Genomic DNA, 17,736 nt, shown 5'->3' with positions numbered 1-17,736 from the left:
GAAGATAAAGAAAACTACAGCTGCCAAGTGTCTGAAGAGCTGGAATTAAGCCACTGTGAACTGCATAAACTTCGGACAGAGACTTTGTACTTGGCAGTGAACTTCCTGGAGAGGTTTCTTTCCTGCATGTCTGCTCTCAGAGGGAAGTTACAGCTTGTAGCAACAGCAGCAGTTCTTCTGGCTGCAAAGTATGAAGAAATCTACCCACCAGATGTGGATGAATTTGTCTATATAACAGATGATACCTACACAAAGAAGCAGCTGCTAAGAACGGAACACTTGCTTCTCAGAGTGCTGGGTTTTAACCTAACAGCCCCAACCGTCAACCAGTTCCTCCTTCAGTATATTCAGAGACGTGGAATCTGTATGAGGACAGAGAACTTTGCAAAGTATCTTGCAGAGCTGAGTCTCCTTCAAGTTGATCCTCTTCTGGAGTACCTTCCTTCACAAATTGCTGCAACAGCCTACTGTTTAGCAAACTATACAGTGAACAGATCTTTCTGGCCAGAAGAACACCTTAACATCGTGACACTGGGCCACCCGGGCACTAGAGGAAGGCCCACAGGTTATGATTAAAAATGACCTAGGAGAATGGGAAACAGGTTGGAGGCTGGTACTCACAGGGCGAGGGTACGCAGCCGTTAAGAAAAATAATAAGATCAAATGGTGCCCACTTAAGTCGATAAAACCAGACCTCCAGGGCAAAAACTAATGAAATTTATCAAACAGGTCGCAGGCTCTGGGTTTTTTCAAAAAAAAAAAAAAAAAACCAAAAAAACCAAACCAAACCAAACCAAAAAAAAAACAAAACAAAAAACCCCAAACAAACAACAACAACAAAAAAGAACAGTTAGAGATAGTTAGCTTTCCGTTTGTAAAACATTTGCAGTTACAAGTTTATTGCAGTTGTGTTATATCGTTCAAGTTAGTTGCATCTTGCCAGTTACATGTTTCCTACTTGTCAGTTTTGCTTTATGTTTTTAACTGGTCATAAAAGGGGGGGGAAATGTGGGGAAATATCGCGAGGTCTTGAGATATCGCGAGATCACGCAGAACCCCTCCCCTTTTACAGTTAACTGACCGTTACCCCCTGTTATAAAAGACCCTGTCTAACCGTTAATAGAGGCCAGTTACTGTCCACCACATTGGTGTATGCATGTGCTTGGCCCGTGTGGCAGAGGCGCCGCCACAGAACCATCCTCGACCCGGGACGCCACACCCCAAGCGGCGGCAACAAGTCCAACCTCTGCTCCCACCATGGGGCTTTGTTTGTGTCGGGCTGGCTGCCCCAGCCCCAGCCCCAGCCCCAGCCCGGGGCACGGTGGGTGCTGGGGGCTGTTGGCAGGGCCAGGAGCCCACTCCCATTTCATACCCAGCCCAGCCCATGCCCCCAGCCCTGCCAAAAAGCAGCTGGGCAGCGACTGAAGGTTGAGTTGCATCTGCCCCAGCAAAGGGAACACTTTTGCTTCCCAGCCAGGCTGGGCCGTGCCCAAATCTGGCAGCATTTCCCTGGGTGTGGACTCATCTGCAAATTCCCTGTGGAGTTTGGCTTTGAAGAAGGTGCCAGAATCAAAGTCCATTACCTTCAGCCTCCAGTGGCCAGGCTGAGGAAGAGCTTGTCACCCTTGATGTCATCCTGGCTGTCTCCAGCAGCAGCAGCAGCAGCAGCATCCCCACCTGGTACAGCTTCTCCAGGGGCTCCTGCTCCTTCCCTGGGGGGAGACCAGGCTCTCAGGGCTCTGCCCAGGGCTCCAGCTGTCAGGGGAACCAGCACAAGCAAAACCAGCTTGGATGGCGGCCACCAGTGCTGGGCAGAGCAGCTCAGCTCCAGCACAAGGGCTGCGTGTGCCCATCCCATGGCCCCGGTGCAGTGACACAGGCAGCACAAAAAGGTCTGGCTTCCTTTGCTTTTGATTGCCACGGCATGTGTGGAGCTGCAACTTACCAGGGCCCTGGATCAAAGTGTGCCTGTGGCTCTCTCCCTTCTTCTATGGCAGAGGAATATCCTGCACCCAAGGATCACAGACCAGGTCTTCTAATGTGGGTCTCTCCAAGGAGTTCACGGATAAACACCACCTGATCAGATCTTTGCACTCTGGGGAGAGAAAGCAGAAACTGCCGGTCAGCCAGAGAAGGCTCCTGTCTGCTTTGCCCCACTATTCCCATGGCCAGGCCATTCTGGATGCGCTCAGGGTTGGGCCTAAACTTTCCCATCAATTCCCTGTTTTGGAGGAGAGCAGGACATGTGCCACCTCCTCAGCAGCTGCCAGAGCGGGATGCTCACGAGCCCGCTGCTGGCTCCCAGCACTGGGATTCCCCCTGTGCCCAGAGAAGAGGATCCACCTTGAGAGAGCCCTTGTGGCAGCGGGAGCTGGCCCCAGCTGAGGTTCCGGCCCCTCCTGAACGGGTGCTCCCCGCAGACCATCTGGTGCAGCAGGATGCCCAGGGACCAGATCGTTGCTGCCTCGCCATGGTACCAGCCAAAGTCGTTCCATTCCGGGGGGCTGTAGGACAGTGTTCCTATGGAATACAGATGGAGTTCAGCAGGGGGATGCTGCTGCTCCCACAGCCTGGCCCCAGCATCCCTGGGCCTGCGGGGGCTGCATCAGTGGCACACAGGGCGACCACTGCCCTCTCGCCAGCACCTGGGACTTGTGCACAAACTTAGGCTTGGAAAAGAAGCCACTGGTGTCAGAAGAGGGCAGAGGAAGCCCTGGCTAAGCCTGACCCTGACCTGTAAAGGAAAAACCCTCTCCATGCTGGGGAAAACATGTCCTTATCCTCCCTGCCTGCATTGCCCCAAAAATATTAGGAAGCCAAGGCAAACAGGGAGAGTGGATCAGTCCAAGCCCTTCCTCTTGCCTGCACACCAAACTGGCTGGGGCACAGGTTCCGCCCCCATCTCTGCTACCCCCACCCACGGGGGTTTTGGTAGGGCTGGCTGCCCCAGCCCAGCCCCAGCCCTGGGCAGAGTGGCTGGCAAAGGCTGCCAGCAGGGCTGGAAGATGGCTCCCCACCCAGCCCCGCTCTAAAGCAACTCAGCTGAAGACTCAGTCCCCTGACTGGCAGCAAAAGGGAGAATCCCCTCTGCCACAGCCAGCTTGGGCTGGGAGAGGTTGGGCCATGAGATGCCGGGACCAGGAGTACACCCTTACGTGGGCTCACCTGCAAAGTGGGTGTAGGCTGTGTCTTGCAGGTAGGTGCCACAGCCAAAGTCGATCAGTTTGGCCTTCCCGGTGTGCAGGTCGAGCAGGATGTTCTCGGGCTTGATGTCGCGGTGCAGGACCCCGCAGCTGGTGCAGTGCCGCACGGCCTCCAGCACCTGGCGGAACAGCGCCCGCGCCTCCTCCTCGGGCAGGAACCGCCGTGCCCCAATGAAACGCTGCAGGTCCTGACACCGCTCTGGCCGCTCCAGCACCATCACGATGTGGTTGGGCAGCTCAAGCCACTCCAGCAGCTGCACCACACCAGGGAAGCCAGTGGACACCTTGGCCTGCAGCACGATCTCCAACGGGGCCCTGCTGCCGTCGGGCTGCGGGAGGAGCACGATGCCCTCAGTGGGGCTGATGCCGTGCCGGGGCTCGGGGAGCCCTCAGCCAGCCCGGGATGCTCTGCGCCCTGCGCTGGACCCACGCCCGCTCTCCCTCGAGGCGTCCTGGCGGCTTCCACCGTGCCGGGCCTCGGCTCATCCCCGCCCGGCAGCCCCGGCTGCTGCCGCTGGCCCCGTTCACTCACGAGCTCGCCCCAGTGCCGGACGCGGTTCCGTGGCACCCTTTTGATGGCCACCTGCAAGCCAAGGACAGCAGCGGGCTCAGCTCGCCGCCCGCCCTGCCCAGCCCCATCCTCCTCCTCCTCCTCCTCCTCCTCCGCCCCCTCCTCCTCCTCCTCCTCCTCCTTCCCCTCCGCCCGCCGCCGGCCCCGCCGCTCACCGGGGCGCCGTCCGAGAGCCGCGTGGCCGCGAAGACGCTGCCGAATCCTCCGCGCCCCAGCAGCGAACCCACTCGGTACCGCTCCTGCAGGGCCTCGTACGCCTTCCCTGCGGGCGGGACGCGGCTGTCAGCGCTCGGCCCGGGGCCAGCAACGGCCCCCGAGCGCCCCTCAGCCGCCCCGGGCCGGCCATGCCCAGGCGTTCGCTCTTTGGAACGCGGCACGGGAGGCTCGGGGCCGGCGGCCGCGCTGCCGAGCGGCGGAGCTCGGGCCGGGGAAGCCGCAGCGGAGGCGGCGGGAGCGGCCGCCCCGCCTGTGTCCTCCGCGGGCCCCGGGGGGAGCCGGGGCCGGGGCCGGGGCCCGGATCGGGACGGGACTTCACGTCGGGGCCGGGTCCGGGGCCGGGCTCGGGCCAGGCGGAGCCGAAGGGCGGCGATGCCGCCCCCGCACCAGGCACTGACGCCCGCCCAGCAGCGCCACCGCCAGTACGGCCAGAGCCGGGCGGAGGCGAGAGCGCGGCGGGACGGCCGGGGCCGGGCACGGGGCAGCCCCGCCCGGGGCTGGGGGCGGGCCGGGGGCATGGCCCGGCCCGGCGGGGGAGAGGGAGGCGGGGAGAGGAGAGGGACGCCGGGCAAGGGACCCCGAGAGAAGGGTGCCCGACCGAGGGAAAGGGAGAGAAAGAAAAACAGAAGGAAAAACAGAAAGAGAAGGAAAAAGAGAAAGAGAAAGAAAGAAAGAGTGATCTAAAAGATCTTTTTTGCTGCTGTCGCTGCTGCTGCTGTCGCTGCTGCTGCCGCTGCTGCCGCCGCTGCAACTGAAGCACCGGGGCCGTTCGTCCCCGTGTCCGTTCCCCGCTCGCCCCACGAGCCCCACGTTCGAGCCCCGCGCGCCCCGGGCACAGCCCCTGAGTCTGTCCAAACACGGGAACTTTGCAGCGGTGAGCCCAGATGCAGAGCCCTGACTCCTGCACACTGGCACAGCAATCCCCTCGCTTGCTGCTCTGCATTGGCCTGCCTGAGGGTCAAACACTGTCGGGCCACCTTCCCTTGCTGTAGGATTCCTACCTGAGCCCAGCACTGCACTTACATCTCCAGTCTTGCCTTCCAGTAAAACCAGGGGAAGGAAAACTCTGTGTGGCTCATGGTATTTTCGAGCGTATAAAAATCACTAAGTCACCGATCTTAGAGGTGAAGTGCATCTGGAATTCCTGGGATGGAGAAGTAGTGCAACATTGAAAAGGGGAGCATAGAAATAAATAGAGGAAAAGATCTTGGATTGTTTTGTTCATTTTCATTTCACTTCTGGAAAGCTGTTTCAGTTTTCCAGGAATCTTGTCCTGTCTCTCTTCCCAAGAATGTCTCATGGAGAACAAGGTCAAGCTTCTGTCCCAAGATTTGCCAGCAGGAAATTATGCCACTGGTGAAATTTTCATGATGACTGTTTGTGCTGGCTTAGGGCAAATTTGGGGAGGAAACCTCCAAAAGGGATCCGTCTAGAAAGCAAGTTCAAGCGGCCCCTCCCCCTACTAGTTCAGGAAAAGACTTCCCTCAAGAAAAGTGAAAAAACCCCAGTTTATTTAACAAGTAAAGTATTCACAAGCATGAAAAATTAATAATAATAAATAAAACCTCTGACAGTGCTGAAGAGATGGCAAATTCAGAAAGTCCTTTTTGTGGGTTGTAGTTGGCTCACTCAGTCTCTTCTAAGTCCCTCTGGTGCTGGAATGCAGCGTCCCAGAGCTCGGTGGGCCACAGGTGTGAGCTGCCGGTGTTTTTCTGGGTTTTCAGTCCAGAGCAGGTTTAAACAGTTCCAAAAAAAAGGAAAAAGGAAAGTCACAGTCCCGGGAACTTCTCAGCCTAAGCTAGCTAAAACCAAATTGCTGGACCTGGGCTGTGAAGGCACCGGGAAATTTCCAAATCTGGGCACTGGTGGTCCCAGCAAACACCAGATCTGGATGGTGCTGGAGCCAGAACCTGGAAATTTCCAAATTTTGGCTTTCTGTGCCAGCAAATCACTGGACTTGGGCTGTGCCAGCACCAGGAAGTTTTCAGATCTGGGCACTGGCACTGCCAGCAAACACCAGATCTGAGTGGTGTCGTTGCCAGCAACAGAAATCTGCTGGATTTTGGCTCTGCTGGCACCGGGAAATTTCCAAATCTGGGCACTGGCACAGCAAACACAAGATGTGGGTGGTGCCAGACCCAGCAGCAGAAAGTTGCAGGGTTTTGGATTTCTGTGCCAGTAAATTGCTGCTGCACTTGGGCTGTGTCAGAATAGGGAAATTTCCAGATGTGGGCACTGGTGGTGCCAGCAAACACCAGTGAAACCTTCTGGCCCTCATCCGGACCATTGACCAGTGGTTTCCCTGAGAACCAGCTCTGGCCACTTTACAGACAGAGACTGCTTTCATCTGGTGCTCTGGAAACAGAACTTTAATGAAGGCAAACACAACAAACAGGACGGCGTGCACAGTACAGAGAGCAAAGCAGAAAAAAGCCTGGGTCCAGGGTCTAGCAGGGATATTTATCCATTTATTTATGGGGAGGGGTTAAGGTGGGATCTGTGAGAAGGATGCAAGAGGAAGGAAGGATTAAGAATATTACAATTTTTGCAGTATAAAGTAACCAATGGTAGCAAAGAGAACTCAGAACTTTCTAGTAACAATCTGCATAACGGAACAAGAGGATTATGGGTGGGAGCTCCTGCTGACCCTGACTAAAGAGGGTTTTCCCAGGGCCTTAAGCCGAGGTCTGCCTCTTCTTTTAAACCAATCCCAACACACCAGATCTGGGCTGTGCTGGGTTTTGGCTTTCTTTGCCAGACAACTGCTGCATTTGGGTTGTGGTGGCACAAGGAAATTGCAGATCTGGGCACTGGCAGTGCCAGCTAACTGCAGATCTGGGTGGTGCCGGTGCTATCACCAGAAAATTTCTGGGTTTTGTCTTTCTGTCAAAATTCTGGGTTTTGTCCAGCAAACTGCTGGACTTTGGCTGTGCTGCCACTGGGAAACTGCTGGATCTGAGCACTGGCAGTGCCAGCAAACACCAGGTCTGGGTGGGGCCAGCACCACGTATTTGCAAGGTTTTGACTTTCTTTGCCAGAAAATTACTCGACTCGGGCTGTGCCAGCACCAGGAAATTCCCGCATCTGGGCACTGGTGGTGCCAGCAAACACCGGATCTTGGCATTGCCAATGACGGTAGCAGGGAATTGCCAGATTTTGGCTTTCTTTGCCAGAAAATTGCTGGACTTGGCTCTGCCAGAACAGGGAAATGTCCAGATCTGAGCACTGGCAGTGGCAGCAAACACCAGGTCTGGGCACCTGTATTGGCATCAGGAAATTGCTGGATTTTGGCTTTCTGTGCCAGCAAATTGCTGGACTTGGGCTGTGCCAGCCCTGGGAAATTTCCGGATCTGGGCACTTGCACAGCAAACACCAGATCTGGGTTGTGTGTTGTGTTTTCATACATTGTAATACTTTGTAATAGTTTTGTTTTTGAATTCCCGTATTTTTCCCAAATGGTTCATCCCAGATGGTACCCCCCTCCCTTTACCTGTGTAATCCCTTTCCCTTGCTGAGATCATCCCCAAACCCCCACCCTGGCTCTCTGTCAATCACTCAGCATCCCATCCCCTCCATCCAGAAGCTTCGGTCCAGGATGTCGAGTGATCAGCCAGAGGCCAGGGGTCAGCTCCCCAAGCCCTGCCCCATACGCTGTCCTAAATGTCCATCCCCCAGTACCCATCCCTTAGGGTCACTTCTTGGTTAGTAAAATGTTATCTACTTTGGGTTTCCACCTCCCTTTAAATGTAACCTTGGCACAACTCCCGGGGCTCTCGGCTAATGAGGAACACCAAAACAACAAACAGGTAGATCAGGTAGCAAAGATAGAGGTGTCGAAGATAGATTGACAACAGAAGGGAGAGTTATTCCTAGCTCGATGGGCCCATGATGCCTCAGGCCATCAGGGCAGAGATGCCACCTATAAGTGGGCACGAGACTGAGGGGTGAATTTAACCATGGACAGTATTTCTCAGGTTATCCATGATTGTGAGACGTGTGCTGCCATCAAGCAGGCCAAGCGAGTGAAGCCCCTATGGTACGGTGGGCGGGGGTCCAAGTACAAGTATGGGGAGGCCTGGCAGATTGACTCCATCCCACTGCCCCAGACACGCCAGGGCAAGCGCCACGTGCTGACCATGGTGGAAGCCACCACTGGATGGTTGGAAACCTACCCTGTGTTTCATGCTACTGCCTGGAACACCATCCTGGGCCTGGAAAACCAAATCCTGTGGAGACATGGTACCCCTGAGAGGATTGAGTCAGACAATGGGACTCATTTCAAGGACAGCCTTATCAACACCTGGGCTAGCGAACATGGCATTGAGTGGGTGTACCATATCCCCTACCCTGCACCAGCTGCAGGCAAAGTGGAGAGGTACAATGGACTACTAAAAACCCAGCTGAAAGCTTTGGGTGGGGGATCTTTCAAAAATTGGGAGCAGCATTTAGCAAAGGCCACCTGGTTAGTTAGCACCCGAGGTTCCACCAACCGAGCAGGTCCTGCCCAGTCTGAGTTCCTGAATATAACAGATGGAGATAAAGTCCCAGTGGTGCATGTCAGAGGTTTGTTAGGGAAGACTGTGTGGATCAATTCTGCCTCAAGTACAGACAAACCCATTTGTGGGGTTGTCTTTGCTCAGGGACCATGTTGCACATGGTGGATTATGCAAACAGATGGAACAACATGATGTGTACCTCAGGGAGATCTGATTGTGGGGTGAGAATGATATGCAATATCACTGTTTGTTGGATGTTACTGCCATTGCCTGTACATTAAACCATACAGACATGAGATAGAAGGAAATGTGTAAGTGCTGAAGGTCTGGGCAAGTGGAAGATGGAGAAGGAAACGTGCAAGTGTCGAAGGTCTGAGCAAGTGATAGATGGAGCTTTGAGTGAGTAAGGTGAAAGGGGTGAAATCCTGCAGCTCTGTAGTATAGGGCCTGGATTCAGTGGTCCAGTGTGGGGATGTGATGAGGGCATGATGGATATTGCTTGTAAATTTTGGGGGAGCAGATGGAAATTTTGTGTGAATAAATGCATGATGTGTGGTAGTATGTTGATGATATGGGGATAAGGGGTGGAATGTCCTAGGGTGACGTTATGATGCTTGTATCCCCATTCATATGTTCTGTTAATGTTGGATATTATGTTCTGTAACTTTAAGACCGGCTCTGAAGAGGGAAAGTTTTGTTTTGCTTTTCTTATCAGCCTGGCGGGACACAGAGACTGCAGCTTTTGCTTTTGCTGCTTTTGCTGCCTTTGCTTTTTGCTTTGGCTCTCTCGCTCTTGCTTGCTTCGCTTCTGCTTGCTTTTGCTCTTTAGCTAGTTCAGCTAAACTGTCCAATTTCTTCCTGGACTGTTTCTCCTTTCCTTTTTCTGATCATTTCGAACCTGCTGCGGACTGGGACCTGAGAAACACCAAGATCCTGCACCTTCTGGCCTGCAGCAGCTGCCCCAGCACCGGAGGGACTGAGAACAGAGTGACCACCCCCCGAGAGACTTTCTGAATTTGTCATCTTTTTTCAGAGCGGTGTCATCCAGAACTGTTCATTTTATGTGCTGGGGGGTGCTGTGCCTGTTAAATAAACAGGTTCTTTCCACTCCTCTCCGAGGAATCCTTCCCAAACCGGTTGGGGGGAGGGGCTGTGTGGGTTTGCTTACTGGAGGAGCCCTAATTTGGAAATTCTCCTCCAAATTTGCCCTAAACCTCGACACTTGTTTAACACCTGAGCTAAATTGTTTTACTGTTTTAAACCTGAGAGATGCCTTCTTTTGCCTCCCCATCCCTGAAGCCAGCCAGAAAATTTTTGCATTCGAATGGGAAAGCCCTAAAAGTGGGCACAAAACCCAGCTCACATGGTCAAGATTGCCCCAAGGCTTCAAAAATTCCCCCACTCTGTTTGGGGAGCAACTTGCAAAAGATCTTGAGTCCTGGGAAGCTCCACAGGAAGAAGGGAGGCTGTTGCAGTATGTGGATGATCTAGTAGCCACTGGGAGAAGGGAAGCATGTGTGGCCTGGACAGTAAGCCTTTTGAATTTCCTAAGACTCCAAGGATACAGAGTATCAAAGAAAAAGGCACAGGCAGTGAAACAGAAGCTGGGCAATGGACTTTAGGGCCTGGAAGCCATATGCCAAACCCTGAAACCCCAAACGACAAAGGAACTCTGAACCTTCTTAGGCATGGCAGGGTGGTGCCGGCTGTGGGTTTATAATTATGGACTGCTCGTCAGACCCCGCTATGCTCTTATTGCCAATGGAAACAGAGATCTCCAGTGGACAAAAGAAGCCACACAGGCCTTTTACCAGCTAAAGAGTGCCCTCATGTCAGCTCCAGCTTTGGGACTTCCAGATATAAGTAAACCATTCTTTCTATTTTCCCATGAAAGACAGGGAATTGCCCTGGGAATACTGGCTCAGGACTTGGGTCCATACCAGAGGGCAGTTGCTTACTTCTCTAAGCAACTGGATGCAACAGCCAAAGGATGGCCAGGTTGCCTCAGAGCTGTGGCAGCAGTCGTGCTGAATATTCAAGAGGCACTCAAGTTTACCCTGGGACAGAAGATGACTGTGCTGGTGTCCCACACAGTGTCCACAGTACTGGCAGTGAAGGGCAGCCACTGGCTTTCACCACAGAGGTTTTTGATGTACTAGGCCATTATGGTAGGGCAAAATGATGTAGAGATAGTGGTGACTGATACTGTCAACCCAGCTTCTTTTCTCAGTGGAATCAAGGAGAAGCAGTGCACCACGATTGCCTGGAGACCACTGAAGCTACTTACTCCAGATGCCCAGACTTGAAAGACACTCCTCTGGACAATGCAGAGACCTGGTTCACTGACAGGAGCAGCTGCATTGCCAGTGAAAAGAGACATGCTGGGTACAGTGACTACCTGCAGAGAGGTAATACAGTCTGGACCCTTACCAACCTCTGCACAGAAGGCCGAGATAAATGCACTGACCCGTGCCTTCGAAATGGCAAAAGGAAAAGAAAATAAATATCTATACAGACTCGAGGTATGCATTCAGACTCATGCATGCACATGGAGCCATCTGGAAGGAGAGGGGACTGCTAACCTCACAAGGAAAGAAGAGACCATCCGGCTGCTGGAAGCACTTCAGCTGCCTGAAAAGGCATATTAAGGCACACCAGAGAGTGAGCTCAGACTTGGAGGAAGGAAATGAGCTGGTGGATGGAGAGGCAAAGAAAGCAGCAAAAGGTGAGGTAATTATGGGCAGGTTTCCTTGAAGGTAAGCCAGAATATAATAATACTAATCAAAAGAGACATGCAACCACAAGGGGTGGGTTACCATTGAAAGAGAGCTGGTAATCCCTTCCCATTTTTGTGGTCACTAGTGAAGGAGGAGCACTAGAAAACACACTGGGGCCTAACTACTTAAAAGCTTTATAAAGTGTGGCTCCTTTCCCAAAATGACCAAGGCTTCCAGTGATACAGAGTGCATGGAAATGAAGTGTTGACTTTGAAGTAGGAGTTTCCACAGGCTTTCTAGAACACACATCTGATTGAAAGAATCGTTGTCAGGAATTTATATGCCTCTATTACTCAGGTGAACCGACAGTGTGATCCTTACCTCCAGACTAACCCCAGGGCGAAACTCAGTCAGATTGGGAGAGGCCATGGGCCTGGACAGCAGTGGCAAATTGACTTTTCAGAACTCCCAAGGAAAGGGGGATATCGGTATTTACTGGTATTGACAGATACATTTTCAGGGTGGCCAGAAGCATTCCCCACCAGAACTGTCAAAGCTCGAGAGGTGACCAGAGTATTATCACAAGAAATAATACCACGCTTCAGAGTTCCAGCCACAATAACCTCAGATAGAGGATCACATTTCATTTCCAAAGTAGTGCAACAGATTAGTAGCCACCTGGGCATAGATTGGGAACTTCACACTCCATACCGCCCCCAGTCAAGCAGCCAGGTGGAGAAAATGAATCATTTGATTAAGCAGCAGATTGTAAGACTGGGGCAGGAAGTTAATCTACCCTGGCCCCAAGCTCTTCCACTGACACTATTACAAATTTGAACTAAACCTTGGGCTAAAGGCAAGCTGAGTCCTTTTGAAATGCTTTATAGAAGACCATATGGAATACAAGAGGGAATGTCCACCCACACTGGGGAGGTAACACTGGCCACCTACACGGTGGCTTTAAGCAAACAGCTCAGAGAAATTGAGAAACACGTGGCTGGAACTCGGAGCAGGGAGCTAGATAGACCAATACATAACATACAGTCTGGAGATTATGTATAAATTAAGCCTCTTGCAGAAAAGACTTTGGAACCACAGTGGGAGGGACCGTTCCAAGTGCTTCTCACCACCTTCACTGCAATCAAGATCAAGGAGCAGAATGCCTGGTTCCATCACTCTCGAGTGAAGAAGGCCCCAGGAGCCCCCTGGAGAGTGACACCAGGAGACAATGAACTGAGATTAGGCTTACTCAGACAAAATGAGCATATTGCAGCCGGAGGTAGTTTGTAATTTCTTTTACAGAATTGTTTTATATAAAATTATAACTGGAGTCTTAGAACTAGAGAGTACCTCTATCCAAAGCGATGCTGAATGGCCTTGGTCCCAGGCTTTTAATCAGTATACTGGATCCATGGGAGAAGTTTCTGAGATAGAAGATTTAAACCTATCCACTGTAGTAGAAGTTTCTGAGATAAAAGATTTAAACCTATCCACAGTAGTACTCCTCGGGGATCAGGTATATGAGGAGCAGGAGTGGCAGGAATGGGAACAGTGGACACTTCAAGGGATCAGAAGAGAAGAAATCAAGGTAGGGTGCTGGGTGGTGAATGGGACAGTTCATGAGAGACCAGATGCAATTAGTGTCTCAACCTCTCCTGTATACAGGCACCAGGAAGTTTGTGATAGCCTAAGTGAATCAGATTGTTGGTGTCATTTCACCTTGATACAGCCTGTAGAAGTGACTTGCCTTTGGGCTTGTGATCAGGCTCTCATTTAAATTTAAAATAGACACTGCACTTTTTACAACAGCAGGACCTTATACAACCCAGACTGAGACTCAAATACTTCAGACTCAACCCAAACTTGAACCTGAAGTATGAAATAAACCCCTACATAGTGAGGAATGTGGGTGAACAACAACTGTTGTTCAATTCAAAATGGTCTCTCAAATGTGTTGAGTTGCTAATGCAAATTAACATCTCAAAAATCCAACCAGCCTGCTCCTCTTTCCTGAGAACATCCTTTGAGGGCTGGACAATGTGGTTACAAAGACAGGTATACCTCAGGAGCAGAATAAGAAAGGATCTAACTGGGATATTAGGAGTTTTAAATGGAATTGATTCAGAAATAATGATGAATAAGCTGGCCACTGCAGCAGGTGGCCTAACAAAATTGAAACAGCCATTACAGTCATCTCTATTGGCATTAGGAACTAGCCAGTGGCAGATTTCAAAAATACTGCCAAAGTGGGAAAAGGCCAGGGACCAAGACCACAAGTTAACAGTAGAAGCACTTAGTACAGTTCAAGATAATGTGTCTTTAGCTTTCAGCTGTATACAAGCACAGCTACAGATGCAGGCAGCAGCAGCTCTGATCATATGGGAAGGGGGTGAAGGTAATTTTCCAGCTGAAATTCGGAAAATTGTCTGGGATAATGCGATTGATTTTGAAAGAAAGTTTCAATCCAGGTGGACTATGGTAAATTTCACCTATGATCCTGCTTCTAATGTGGCCACTGCCTTTGTGCTTACCATACATAATGCCACTGTTTACGTTATCCATCCCGTCATTGCACTAGGATTAAATCATGAAAAAACAGTGCTCTACCCTTCAGAACATAGAGTGTGGGCATGAAAGGTGAATGAAAAGTGGCAAACAGTAAACTTAGAATCCTGCATTACTAGAGAACAACTAGGGTTCATTTGTGAAAGCAATACTATTAATGCCCAGGATGTGTGTCTAGACACTGAACAGAGTATTTGCCACTTCGAAATTCATCCAGTCACTGATCAGAAAACTGCCCTCGTATATACTGGTAAAGGTTGTGTGTGCCTGAGAACTGCCTGTGCTACTATAAAAATTGATAACAATGATGTTATTTTGTCCAGTAGAAATCATTCTAATTTCTGTATTTTTAATTTTGTTAAGATTATTGAGTGTGACTTTTTGTAGGTGGCTCCAGTGACATCCCACCAGTTGATTAAAACCAATTACAAAATGTATCACAGACTGTTACCTACTCCTATTGGAATAGACCTCACATTGGTAAAACAATTAATTAAACACCATAGAGCTACTGGAGATCTTGAAGAAAACCCAAGAAAGTGGAGAGAAAACCCTAATTACTGTCCAACATGATACAAAAGAAATAACCAGAATTCTGCAAAGTATAAAACAAAATGCAGATCATCACTGGTGGGATGTAATCTTTGGGTGGTCACCAACTGCAAATGGAATCTTTATTGAGCTTGTGTCATCCTATTGTAGTTTTGTTAATATTAGTTGGAGTAAGTTTAGGGTTCTCCTTTTTATTGTTAATTTGGAATTGGAGAATACTACAGCGAGTAGCTGTGTTAACCTCCTTATCAAACATACATGGTAAAGCACTAAGGCACACTTATTGTAATAGGAATTTGAATTAAGTAAAATAATTTACTTATTCCTTTTAGGAAAGGGGGAAATGAGGATGAGTGGAATATATCCAGAGTAGAAATCCATTTTGATTTAGGGGAAATGTACATCTTTGAGTTAGGTCTGCAGCTTGCTGTTTAGTCTGACTGCCTGTTCTTGCAAAGGGCCTGTGCTTGGAGGGAATGCTTCAGCTGAAGGACAAGAGATAAGGAGGGGTGGGGGGGTGGGGGGGGCAGATAGAGCGGGCAACCTGACCCAGGAGTTCATTCTGATAAAGAAGAATTACCAGCAATTGTCACGAGAAATAAGTGGAATGAATACATATAAACCTATTGTGAAATTGCATGCCTATGTATTTGAGAGGGAGATAAAAGGGAATTTGGAGAACCCAGAGGTAAGCATGTCATTTTAGGGGAACGATTCCCAAATGTGTCCAGTGCTGTAATAAACATACTGGCTTTACAAATTTCACAAAAGCTGTGGAATTTGCTTGATTCCTCAGAACAGGATGCTGCCCTGGGCTGTGCAGCATATTGGGCATGGATCAGCCCCTGCTCTGCTGCTCCTTCCCGTCTGCCCCAGGGCCCTTGCAGAGCCCCAGCCATGCTGTTTGCCCCCAGCCTGCCCACGGCCAGCCTGGGGCTGCTCACGGGGGTTTCTGTGCTGAGCATTGGCCTGGCCGTGTTCTTGAGAGAGCCTGGGCAAGGAGCCTGCAGCCCCCAGGGCCTGGCCTGAGGCGTCAGCGCTGCCCCAGCAGTGCCCATGGCCTGTCCCTGCTGCAGCCCCGGCACTGCCACCCCCAGGGCTGTGCCCGGCCCCGAGAGCACTCAGGCCCTGCAGCAACACCAGGGCCACCAGGGCAGCGGGGCAGGGCCACGGCAGCAGCACTGGCAACACCAAGTGCTGCTGCTGCTGCTGCTGCTGCTGGGCACAGCTGCTGGGCCAGCACTGATCTGCCCCAGCTCTGCACACAGACATTGCTGCTGCAGCTCCAGAGAAGGCAACACAAGGGCATCTCTGCAGAAAACTCTGCTGGGAGATCCTTTAGTTCATTTAATGCCACCGAGAGTGCAGCCCTTCATTGACACAGTGTGTGGCCCCAGGGAAGGTGGAGAGAAACAAAATGAGAAATGGCACAAAAAATGACATTTCGTTGTGGACAATAGAAAAAATTAGAACAAAGGTAAAAAAACTCTAAAATGAAATCAAGAAAAAGTATCAAATATGACTTTTATTACACGTGATTTGCAAACACTGGCCAGCAGTTTAATGTTTCTGAAATTTTCCAGTGATCAGTCTCCTCACTGAATCCTTGAGCTCCTGGTTCCTCAGGCTGTAGATGAGGGGGTTCAGGGCTGGGGGCACCACCGAGTACAGAAATGACACCACCAGATCCAGGGATGGAGAGGTGATGGAGGGGGGCTTCAGGTGAGCAAACACGACAGTGCTGAAAAACAAGGAGACCACGACCAGGTGAGGGAGGCAGGTGGAAAAGGCTTTGTGCCGCCCCTGCTCAGAGGGGATCCTCAGCACAGCCCTGAAGATCTGCACATAGGAGAAAACAATGAACACAAAACAGCCAAATACCAAAGACACACTGACAGCAATGAGCCCCACTTCCCTGAGCTGGGATTTGGAGCAGGAGAGCTTGAGGATCTGTGGAATTTCACAGAAGAACTGGCCCAGGGCATTGCCATGGCACAGGGGCAGGGAAAATGTATTGGCTGTGTGCAGCAGTGAATAGAGAAAGGCACTGGCCCAGGCAGCTGCTGCCATGTGGGCACAGGCTCTGCTGCCCAGGAGGGTCCCGTAGTGCAGGGGTTTGCAGATGGACACGTAGCAGTCGTAGCACATCACGGTCAGGAGGAAATACTCTGATCCAAGGAAGAAGATTAGAAGAAATACTTGGGCAGCACATCCAGTGTAGGAGATGTTGCTGGTGTCCCAGAGGGAATTGTGCATGGCTTTGGGGACAGTGGTGCAGATGGAGCCCAGGTCAGCGAGGGCCAGGTTGAGCAGGAAGAAGAACATGGCCGTGTGCAGGTGGTGGCCGCAGGCTACGGCGCTGATGATGAGGCCGTTGCCCAGGAGGGCAGCCAGGGAGATGCCCAGCAAGAGGCAGAAGTGCAGGAGCTGCAGCTGCCGCGTGTCTGCCAATGCCAGCAGCAGGAAGTGCCTGATGGAGCTGCTGTTGGACATTTCTTCTGTCTTGGCAAGGGGACCTGTAGAAAAAGTAATCATGGAATAGTTGGGTTTGGAGAGGACTTGAAATATCCCAGCAGAGCCTGGGGGCACTTTCTCCCCACTGCCTGCCCAGGGCTCTGCTGCCTGGAGCTGTCCCTGCCAGCAGCTGCTTCCCTGTGCCCAGGGCTGGGCCCTGCCAGTGCTGCCAGAGCCCAGCCCAGCCCTGGGGGCTCAGCTCTGCCCTGCAGAGCCCTCCCAGCTCAAGCACTGCCCAGGGGCAGCTCTGGCTCTGCAGGCTCTGATGGCAATGTCAGAACAACCCTAGGAGGCTGGAAAAGCGACACTGATGCTGCATGTGAGCGGCCCTGTGCTGATTTCTTTCACTGCCTTGTTTAATCAGATCAAAGAGAAACTTTTTTTTTTTATTTTTCACAGGCTGAACTGAGAGATGAAGATCTATATGCAATTTCCAACCCAGAGCAGTTGATGAAAAAAGTAGGATATCCACTTTTATACAGCCCCTGCCTTGCTGTGCTCCCTGCATCATCTAAATTCTGCAGTTAAATGTCATGCTGAGAGCAGTCCTGAACAATGCAGCATCCTCCCCACACAAGGAGAACACTCCCAAGCCTCACCAGCTGTCTCCTTCCCCCCAGATCTTGTCCCCCAGCGCTGGGAGCAGCTGCCAGGGCTGGCTGAGAGCTGTCCCTGGCAGGCAGCAGAGTCCCTGCCCCAGCACAGCGCCCTGGGCTGCAGGACCCTGCTCTGCAGGACAGCCCTGGGCACCCCTGGCTGCTCTGCACAAGAGACAAGCAGAGAATGTACTCACAGGCTCTGCAGGCATTGGCATGTTCCAGCTGCAGGAGATGGCTCCAGGAGCTGCAGCTGCATTGTCCTGCAGCCAGAGGTTCCTGTGCCAAGGGCTGGCAGTGATTGTG

Source organism: Agelaius phoeniceus (assembly GCF_051311805.1).
Source record: "Agelaius phoeniceus isolate bAgePho1 chromosome W unlocalized genomic scaffold, bAgePho1.hap1 SUPER_W_unloc_2, whole genome shotgun sequence".
In the NCBI taxonomy this organism is placed as follows: Eukaryota; Metazoa; Chordata; class Aves; order Passeriformes; family Icteridae; genus Agelaius; species Agelaius phoeniceus.
This window is presented reverse-complemented; position numbering follows the sequence as displayed.